The 10,986-nt window shown below is 44.0% G+C and overlaps 2 long non-coding RNA genes across 4 annotated transcripts; one reads left to right on the forward strand and one right to left on the reverse strand.

Annotated features, from left to right (window-relative positions):
* The first annotated feature begins 2,486 nt into the window (after positions 1-2,486).
* LOC120902899 lies at positions 2,487-3,150 on the forward strand. 2 transcript variants are annotated; one of them, XR_005739502.1, is made up of 3 exons: positions 2,487-2,739; positions 2,840-2,930; positions 2,996-3,150. It is a non-coding gene; the product is annotated as an uncharacterized LOC120902899 (long non-coding RNA). The 2 variants fall into 2 exon arrangements; XR_005739501.1 differs by having other exon boundaries at positions 2,487-2,733.
* Positions 3,151-8,348: 5,198 nt separating this feature from the next.
* On the reverse strand, positions 8,349-9,180 carry LOC120904151. 2 transcript variants are annotated; one of them, XR_005739708.1, is made up of 4 exons: positions 8,855-9,172; positions 8,675-8,772; positions 8,517-8,618; positions 8,349-8,444 (listed from the first exon to the last, which is right to left on the reverse strand). It is a non-coding gene; the product is annotated as an uncharacterized LOC120904151 (long non-coding RNA). The 2 variants fall into 2 exon arrangements; XR_005739707.1 differs by having other exon boundaries at positions 8,517-8,772; positions 8,855-9,180.
* Positions 9,181-10,986: the final 1,806 nt, after the last annotated feature.

A 10,986-nucleotide genomic window follows, 5' to 3' on the forward strand; every position in this document is an offset into this window, starting at 1 on the left:
TGTGTGTGTGTGTGTGTGTGTGTGTGTGTGTGTGTGTGTGTGTGTGTGTGTGTGTGTGTGTGTGTGTGTGTGTGTGTGTGTGTGTGTGTGTGTGTGTGTGTGTGTGTGTGTTTATGTGTGTGTGATACAATGCGTGTAGGACCCTCTTGGCAGAAATCGCCTGTACACTCTGCCTCTCGCTACCCCCGTTCAACACTTGCGAGCAATCATGCGACACACTCGCACACTTCCATACGTCTCCACCCCTGAACGCTCACATCGTTGAGGTGTTAAGCAAAAATCCCACGCAAACAATGAGACCCCAAATTTTGAGTGATTCAGGCCGAGGGGTATGAGGAAGCTTGAGGAAGCACGGAGAAACGCGCTGCGATGAGAGTTCGCATTCTGTTTTACACGCGCGCTTCACTAACACCAATACAAATACCGTGCTTTGACGAGCCGTCTGTGAATGTGTGTCTTCTTTCCCCCTCCCCACCCGTAGCGCACGGTGCGCTCTGCAGTTCTCAATGTGTTTGTGTTCTTTCGAGCCATGCTATCAACACATCAAAAGCTTGTTGTTTTTCGCTTTCTTTCATGCACTTATTCTAAAACTAAACACAAACACGGTCATTTTTTATTACATTAAACACTTTATTGAAACATAAAGTACACACTAAAGTACACATTTAGAATCCTTCATACTCACGAATGACGTCATACAGCAAAGTACCGGGTCGAGCCAGGCTGCGGGAAACTTGTCGACAATCTGCGTTGACTCTGTTCAGCAAATTCTTACCTGTCGATCCACGCACTGCATGTGCGTTTGTGCACACTGTTTATTCACTGCACACTTCACCAAAACACACCGGCGCACGAGACTTATAACGAAATGCGCATCAACGCACAAACACTGCGCGCGGGACTTACTTAGAACGAAACGCGCACAACCATCTCCGGCAAAGCGTCGCGCTGTACTGTTGGTTTTGCACGCGTAGGAGGGGGGACATACGGAGCGATGGTTCGATGCTGTAGTGTAAGCGAGACAACACGATGTGACGAGCAGCTCCAAGTTGAGCTCGCTGAAAGAAGACACACACACATTCACAGACGGCTCGTCAAAGCACGGTATTTGTATTGGTGTTAGTGAAGCGCGCGTGTAAAACAGAATGCGAACTCTCATCGCAGCGCGTTTCTCCGTGCTTCCTCAAGCTTCCTCATACCCCTCGGCCTGAATCACTCAAAATTTTGGTCTCATTGGTTGCGTGGTATTGTTATATCTGTGTGTGAGATCCTCGCTCTCACTCCGCCATGCCTTACCAACCTATTTCATGCCGCAATGCTTCCACATTTGTGGTGTTGGTAAAATTTTCAATCTGATGAGAGAGCGAAAGAAACTATGAGTGAATCATAGTTCTATTTGGCAAAACAGAAATAAAACAGATAAAACAGATAATAATGATATTTAATACAACACACAATAATTTACAATTAGTTTAAGAGTAATAAGTATTCAATAAATGTGTGTTGTGTTTTAATTTTTTTTCCTGGCTATTGAAAGTTGTACACAAAACTATTCTAAAAATTGGGACAAGTATTGAAGCTGTCCCATAGTGATAAAAGTTGTTTTCTTCATCTTCTTCATTCGCCTCCCTCGTTTGACAGATATCAGTGTTGACAAAAATTGGCTTGGTTTGGTTCGGTGAAATTCTGGAGTGATTTATGCTGTTTAACTAATATTATTTCAATAAAGTACAGTTTAATTTGCTTGTGCTTACCGAGCATATAAGTGCAGTTAACCAATATTTATTTAATTGACTTATAGTGTCAGTGTGCGCAAGTGTGAAGGCGTTAAATTGGTTTTAATTAGCAGGTAAGTTGTGAAAAAGGTGATGATTGCTGGTGTTTTTTTTTTTTCTTTTTGAGTTTATAAACTGTATATGATATAGGATCCAGATATCCAGTTCGTAACGGCTCGAAGCAACGGGCAATTGTGGATCAGAAAGAAGGAAAGAAAGGGTGAGAGGGGAGAATAGTGAGCGAAAGCACTCACAGCCGGTGAGAGCGTACCCGCTTGGCAAAGAGTAACTCATTTTGATTCCTCTGGCTACTCCTGGCCCTAGCTTTGAAGGAATCATGCGACACACTCGCACTCCACTACCCCATCCCATGGAAAAACGCTCCCACCATCGAGGTGTTGACCAAAATTTCGCTGTGTGCATGAGACACACACTCGCACTCCTCCACCCCTCCATAGCCGATCGCTCCCACCGTTGCGAAGTTGCAAGAATTTTTGCTCTGAGCGTGAGACCCTGAAGCGCAAGAGATGACACTATGTGTAAAGACGATCATAATTCGATATGGTCAAAATGCATCAATAATTGTTTCATTTATCTGGTAATGATGTTTTCACTTCATCAAAATTTTAAACATTAACAACTAGGCTGATAACAATATTTGAAATGTAAATCAGAATAAAATCAATTCATTTGAAGTAAAATAATTTCCATTATACTTTATTTTGACCATATGATCAACACTTGTACATAGTGCCATTTACTTTGTGTTCTTCACTCTCGCGTTGTGTTTTGATCGTTCGAAACTCATTGCCAGAACGAATGCAAATTTCATTTGGGAAGGATCGGTGCCGGAAAATGCAGTGAAAATTATAAAATGTTTATAGAAAAGTGGTTAAGTAAATCGTGAAAGATGTCAACGCAGGTGTAAATGCAGTTTGTTTTGTTACTTGATCTACGGGTAAGTGTATGCATAAAAGAAGAATCTTCCAAATGATGTTTGTGTTCTAACAATCGTATTGCTTTTAATATTTGTTTATTCTTCTATTATTTTCTATCACACCTAGCAATTTCATTACCAAAGCACCTGATAACCGATCAAAGAAAATGAATCGGGCTTACAGAGTCGCCGTTTAACTTCAAATATCTTCGTGATCGGTAAGTTTTAAATAGTCCTAGTTATGTTCACCATTCTAATGCTAGATATATCTTTCATTCCTCAGGCAAACGCATCAAACAGCAAGTGTTTTTCTTCCAACAGCACGCGCCATCGGTGGAGCAAGCAGCCAACGTTTCGTTCGTCTAGCACGCACCATCAAGAATTGAAATATTCCCGAATAGCTCTGTGAATAAAAAACTGCACACTTACTGTCCGAATTTCCTGGAATTTTTTGATCGGTCTACGCTCGCGGGAATGGTGGGACCGTTGATGAGAAGGAAAGAAAGGGTGGGAGCGAGGATTACCCAAAAACGCGGCATTGAGAATGAGGGGAGGTGCGCTCAGCGCTCACGCTGGGACACTCACGATGCTTGAAATAAAATGTTAACAAGCATCGATTTCAAGCATGCATGTCGCGCGACATTTTGCCACTCATTTCAACTCATTGATCGAAGGGACTGGGTAACTCATTGATCGAAGGGACACTGCAGTGTCGTCACATGCGCACTTATTCTAACAACAAACACAAACACGGTCATTTTTTATTTCATTAAACTCTTTATTGAAACATAAAGTACACTTTCACAACACATTTAGAATCCTTTATACTCACGAATGACGTCATACAGCAAAGTACCGGGTCGAGCCAGGCTGCGGGAAACTTGTCGACAATCTGCGATGCCTCTGTTTAGTAAATTCTTACCTGTCAATCCACGCACTGCATGTGCGTCTGTGCACACTGTTTATTCATTTCACACTTTACCAAAACACACCGGCGCACTGGACTTTGAACGAAATGCGCATCAACGCACAAACACTGCGCGCGGGACTTAGAACGAAACGCGCACAACCATCTCCGGCAAAGCGTCGCGCTGTACTGTTGGTTTTGCACGCGTAGGAGGGGGGGACATACGGAGCGATGGTTCGATGCTGTAGTGTAAGCGAGACAACACGATGTGACGAGCAGCTCCAAGTTGGGCTCGCTGAAAGAAGACACACACACATTCACAGACGGCTCGTCAAAGCACGGTATTTGTATTGGTGTTAGTGAAGCGCGCGTGTAAAACAGAATGCGAACTCTCATCGCAGCGCGTTTCTCCGTGCTTCCTCAAGCTTCCTCATACCCCTCGGCCTGAATCACTCAAAATTTGGGGTCTCATTGTTTGCGTGGTACCTCTCGGCCTGAATCACTCAAAATTTGGGGTCTCATTGTTTGCGTGGTGGGGCACGAGGTGGGATGAACTTCCACTGGATTGTATTTTCCGCACTCCATGCTGAAACCTCTTCTCTATGCTTTAGCGAGCATAGCATTTCATATAATTGATGTAGCTCGTTTGCTGCTCCCTTAAAGTAGGTTCCATTGTCTGAATGCAGCTCCGTCACCAACCCTCGTCTTGCATCAAATCTCCTGAGTGCAGCCAAGAAGGCTGGAGTGCTTAGGTCGGATACTAATTCCAAATGAACGGCTCGAGTTACAAAATAAACAAAAACGGCTACAAATGCCTTTGTCGGTGCTCCTCTTCGATGTTGTGCCTTGATCTATACAGGTCCGCAATAGTCCACTCCCGATATCACAAATGGTCTTGCTTCTGTTACTCGATTTGCAGGAAGATCGGCCATTGTTTGAACCACTCCCTTTGGATTCCATTTGAAGCACCTAATACATTTGTGGCATACTTTCTTCACTATCGATCTTGCCCCAAATATCCAGAATCGTTGTCTTATCGCAGTCAGAGTTGTTTGTACTCCAGCGTGCAATTGTTTTAGGTGATAATGTTCAGCCAGCATTCTTCCCAACAAATGGTTTTTTGGCACAGCTATTGGATTTTTTGCTTCTTTACCCATGCGAGCATTTTGTAACCTTTCATTTAACCGAATGATCTCTTCTGCGTCGATAAATGGCTTATATCCTCTCAATGGAGATGACTGGGGAATTTCCTACTTGGGAGACAACTTAATTCCTTTTCAAAACATTGTTTCTGAGCTAGTCGACACAATACCCGCTCTGATCGCAAACGTTCTTCTGTGGTGAGGATTAGCGTCTCGTATTGAACTACTGAAGATCCATGCTGTTTTGAATCTCTCTTCGATCGCATTCGCACACCTTGTAGGCACCTTAAGCAGTACCCTACTATTAGACGAAGCTTAGCGAAAGATGAATAACGATTGAACAACCAGTCAACAAATGCCTCTTCATTAACTGAAGAGGCTATTAACTACACCTTCCGTTCTTCGCCTGTTGATATTGCTCTTGCTTCGGGCAATGTTGGCCATTTTTCTTCAGCTTCTGATAGGCAAGTAGGCCCCGACCACCAAAGCGCATTATTAATTAATCGCGATGGTTCACATCTTCTCGACACTAAATCGGCTGGATTGTCTACTCCCGGTACATGTCGCCAATTACATCCAGCGGTCAACAATTGGACCTTTGCCGTGCGATTGCCCACAAAAGTTTTCCACATATGATGAGGGGACTGGATCCAATGCCATGTTGTCATAGAATCAGTCCATAGGAAACACGGCCCTCCACACAGCCTTTCTTGAAAAGTCCCATAGACGGCTTCCTAACAGCGCTGCACACAACTCTAATCTCGCAATGGTCAAACGCTTTGCCAATGGAGCAACCTTGGATCGAGAGATCAGCAGCTGCACCTTCGCTGCTCCCGACATTCCGCTCATACAAACATGCACCATATCCACGCTCAGATGCATCACAAAATATATGGCACTCAATCGTGCACTTCTTGCAGCACATGAAGTTGGGTTGCAAAATTTGTCCATTCACGACTCAAGCCTTCCGGCAATTCTTTATTCCAAGGCCAAGAAATTCCATTAACATCTTTCAGCTTCCATAATTGCTGCATAAAGATTTTTGCCACCATTTTGACGGGGTCCACAAATCCCAGAGGATCGTAAATCCTTGCGATCGCACCCATTACATTTCGTTTGGTAGCACTGGATGACAACATGATGCTAGGAACTCGTACTCTCATTATATCCGTCCTCGACTCCCATATTACTCCTTGTCGCCGACAGCGGTAATTAGGCTGCGGCAAAAGGGTATGCAATCTGCATCACAACCAACAACAACAACAAATGTCAACAGCGTAGGACGTAGCAAGGTTATTAGACTCTATACAGGTTACGACAGAGCGATTGAGAGGGTCACCATTTTGTAAACCTTGTTTACAATTTGTCTGTCAAAATCGACGCCGGTCAGCTGATGCTTGGAATAAACAACACAAATAAGATTGCAGAAGCTGAAACTAACGCTTCAAGTTTTCTTCATCCTACCACGTTCCATCGTTGTTGACCTGTTCAATGCTGAGTAAGTTCTGCTGATTTGCCTAGGATATCATCGCATTGTTTACCCAGTTCCGTTTGTTCTCCAGGTTTGAAATTGCAGTCACAGCTTCTGGGAACGAGGGTGTATGCCGTCTAGCAGCAGCATTGTTAAAAAGGGTTAGAAATTATGCAGTCCTGAACGCGACCCTACTGCGATGTGTGGGAAGCGGCGAGGCTCCATGCCTCTAGGGTGATCGTCTATGCTGCTCCTGTTACTGTTCCGTATCATAGGAAACGAATGTTCGTGCTGCAGTCCCCCCTCCCCCACGACTGCAGTCTTGTTCCAGTGGGGGTTGAGAATTAATGCCACCTCGGGTGAAGCTTAATTTAAGTGCTATAGCGAAAAGACGAGAGATAATTGTCGTCGCGGCAGCTGCTATAGTGTTAAACAACGGCGGGGGTCCATTTCATTTATGCTCGAGTCAAGTACAATATCAGAGCGAAAAGGATGTTTGAAGCATTTGTGGTGGGTACATAGGTGACATAGGTAGGGGGGATCATAGGTTACAAATTCCCACATTTGAGTGAGGCGAGTGCATTGCAGAAAAGAGAGTGTGTACAAAGGTTGATCAAGTAGGTGCTCTCGGTAGGGGTGCTGCTGGTGTGCGGCCCGTACAGTATGAGTATCAAAATGTTTTGTAAATAGTGTTTATTTATATAATATTTTGTGATTGCGTAAATGGTTGTGACGAAAGTTATGAAGGAAAATCGTATTTGATAAAGTTATATTTTGATTTGCCAAAGTTATAAAGGAAAATCGTATTTGATAAATGCTACCAAAAAACACAAATATATTTGAAGTTTATTTTCTAATTATTATTGTTACAACGGGCTCGTTAAACATTAACTCACTTTTACATCCTTCTCCTACTCCTTGGTCAGCGATCCGACAACTCACGCACGTTCTTCTATACACACACTAGTGAAAGGCGGGGCAACTGGAACTCACCGGGTCGGAGCAATCCGAAGCATCCCGGAATCGTGCGGGTCAACCTGAAACGTACAAATAGATGCAGTATGTGCAACGATTTCGGTAGATACGAGAAAGCATAAGCGATTCCGGCCCATTGGTGCAGCGAGTACGGGTCGGGTATTGAACCTACTTTGACCTGACCCAAACTCGCTGCACCAATGGGTTACTGGGTTAGTAGATGGAATCGCTTATGCTTTCTTACAACTACTAATCATTCGAGTTAACTTGAAGTCCTTACTACCTCGGGTCGGATTTGTTTCCGACTCCGATCTAGCACACCCGCTCCATTTGCGGGTCGGAATCATTGATGATGCATGATGTGCGTTACCCCACTGCTTCAAAACCCTTTACTGTAGCTTATTCTATCCTACTTTAGAATACGCGAGCATTGTTTGGTACCCAGTTAGTCTGGTATGAACTGACAGGGTTGAAAGCGTTCAACCGTTAGGCGGCTCTTGAGGCAATCGAGTGCTACTCTTCTCCCATATGAAATTCGGTGTCGTATGTTTAGTTTAATGATCCCCACGATCGTCGATATGCTTCTCAAGATTTGATTATTAGTGGTTTGCTTCGATATGAGATTGACTGTCTTTCATTGTTCATTAGTGAGCTGAGATAGTAGATGACGTATGATCACGTGCATCCAGTCTGCGTGTCAGAACTGATTATGCAACCAGATCACACACTGGAGTCGGGCTATGGTTGCAATTGTTGGTTATTTGTGTGCTGGACCCATCACGCGGCACTGTTGGAACCACAAGGATACGCCAATACATGTGGTGGCCAGCTAACGGTTTATCTCTATATGACGGTATATATGAGCAGCTTCTCCCTCTGCTGATGCTACAGTTACATCCGGGTGGTAAAAGAATTCGTTCCCTAGAATGGAGCAACATTCAACGGGTCATTCGTTCATTAGTGCAAAGATACTCATCTAGCCGTAGCAACATGCCATCTCGGTCATCAGGACATTATGTTGCAGTCGGGTGGAATCTGAAGGGAGCTAAACCTCATCCCAACGGATACTGTGCAACAGCCAGGCATGGTATGATTCCTCATCTATTATGAACAGTGATTGCTTTGGGAATATACGGCACTTTGCCCCCTCCCTCTTCATAGTTACTGAACTGTTGTTGGTCGGAAAGGAAACTCGTAAGATGAAACTGTGTCTGCACTGCACACGTATATGAGAAATCTATGAGAAGAAAGTTTGTAAAAAATGAAAATTATTTTTATATTCATTTCATTAAAATATGAATCAAATTACCGCACAAGTTATAGCAACTGCATACATTTTCCCTTCAACATATGCTTTCTAGCTGGGTACTTCACTCGCTCATTTATCTCCTGGTCCGTAATGCTAATAATGCTGAAAAGCGAATGATTTTAAAGCAATCTTCCGCTTGCTTGATATAATCGTTTTACCTGACACAATGTTAAACTCCTACATGTTGGATCTTATTACCACAACAAATGCATATTTTTACTGGATGCTCACTTTCTCGATTTCTTCCTTATCACAGCTGTTAATTCATCACAATAATAATAATTATAACATTGCAAAATAATTAAATAAATTATAACTTGCAAGATTCAACACCATACCATAGCACGATTGCAATCCAGACAAATTGTAAACAAACCAGTCGAATTGTAAACAAACCATTCCAATTTGTCTGTCAAAATTTTCATTCATTTTTTTGTTGGAAATCGGCCAAAACGGGCTTTTGTCGTAACCTGTATAAAGTCTAATAACCTTGGGACGTAGGATCAAGGGCCAAAGGCTTACCAACCGACAACAACAACAAATGTCAATAGCGTAGGGCGTAGGGCCAAAGGGCCAAGGGCTTAGCATGATGCATACCTTTCTTGGAAAATTTGTAAAAATAAGGTTTTAAATCACCAGGGGTAAAAATAAATGAATTATATTAACTGGAGAAAACATTTGGTGGCTCCAGAGAGGATAATAATTCATTAGTATTTTTATTTACCCCGTAAGAGGGACCCATCATTGGGACAACCTGGCCAAAAAATATTAGTATATGTGTTGTATTGTCCAAACCCCCTTCCCCGCCCCCTCGACCACGATTCGGGCCAGCCAGGAGCCCCGCTGCCAGGGAAGGACTCAACCGAGTCGGGCCAGCCAGGAGCCCCGCTGCCAGGGAAGGACTCAACCGAGTCGGGCCAACCAAGAGCCCCGCTGCCAGGGAAGGACTCAACCGAGTCGGGCCTGCCAGGAGCCCCGCGCCAGGGAAGGACTCAACCGAGTCGGGCCAGCCAGGAGCCCCGCTGCCAGGGAAGGACTCAACCGAGTCGGGCCAACCAGGAGCCTCGCTGCCAGGGAAGGACTCAACCGAGTCAGGCCAGCCAGGAGCCCCGCTGCCAGGGAAGGACTCAACCGAGTCGGGCCTGCCAAGAGCCCCGCGCCAGGGAAGAGCTCGTGGAAGCTAGGCCGCTGCCAGGAAGGTAGCCGCCCACCGCCCCGCGCCAGGGAAGAGCTCGTGGGAGCTAGGCCGCTGCCAGGGAGGTAGCCGCCCACCGCCCCGCACCAACAGCAAAGCTGAGCACCGTAGAAAGTCGGTAAGCGATTTACTATTTTTTACTATAATTAAGAGTGAAGTGAAGTGAAACAAAAAAATGGCAACATCAAAGACGAGGGCAATCAAGGACGCGGAAGTGAATCTCGTAGAGGTAATAGTTGGTCTAAAACAGGAATTAGCGGAAACCAAAGAAAATTGGGAAAAGGAATCAAAGGAATTAAAAAAAGTAATTGAAAGAAGGGCAAAAGAAGATGAAGCGTCAATCCTCTTAAAGGAGCAACGCCAGGCTTTCGATTCGATGATGATCGAACAACGACAAATTTTTGATGAATGGAAGAAACAGAGTGAACATCCGCAAGTAACGACCACTCCAATTAACTCGACCAGCAATTTAGAAAGCATAGTACATTCATTAGCGGATGCACTGAAAACACGCACTAACACTGCTATCCTCGATCTTCCCGAATTTGATGGGGACTATAAAATGTGGCCTAGGTTCAAAGCTATTTTCGATAAAACTAACCAAGAAGGCAAGTTAATTACTACGGAGCAATTACCCCGTCTATCAAAGAGCCTTAAGGGAAATGCCGCTCAGAGTGTAAGCCGTCTGATGATTGACCCGGCTAATGTATCAAAAATAATAGACCGGTTGGAAGAAGAATATGGGAATGCAAAAAAAGTTTACAAAGCACTTTTAGCAGACCTCATGCAAAATGAAAATCCATCCCTTAGTAAACCAAAGACATTTTTAAGTTTCATCAGGTCATTAGACGACCTTGTTACAAACATGACAGTATTAAAAAAGGAAGAATATCTTACGGATCCAAGGCTATTAGACGATTTGGTCGATAGGCTTCCAGAAGACCTAAAGCGTGAGTGGCTAATAACCTTGATTCGAGAGAAAGAGGAAGGAGGAAATAGTCGCATTAAAATACTAAACGATTTTTTGAAGTGGCTTAAACCTACAGAGAAGCTTGCCATCCTATTAAATGTAAATGAAGGCCGGGAGGAGGCTATATGTGATAAAAACCTAAGTTCACCAATAGAACCGAACCCAAATAGAAATGCCAGAACCTGTTGCCATGTTTGTCAGGGAGACCATCGCATTGTCGATTGTAGAAGATTTCGGGGTATGCGATTAAATGAAAGGTGGGACGCCGTTAGAAGATTTGGGTTATGTACAAACTGTTGTAACAA

Source organism: Anopheles arabiensis, chromosome 3 (assembly GCF_016920715.1).
Source record: "Anopheles arabiensis isolate DONGOLA chromosome 3, AaraD3, whole genome shotgun sequence".
Taxonomy (NCBI): domain Eukaryota; kingdom Metazoa; phylum Arthropoda; class Insecta; order Diptera; family Culicidae; genus Anopheles; species Anopheles arabiensis.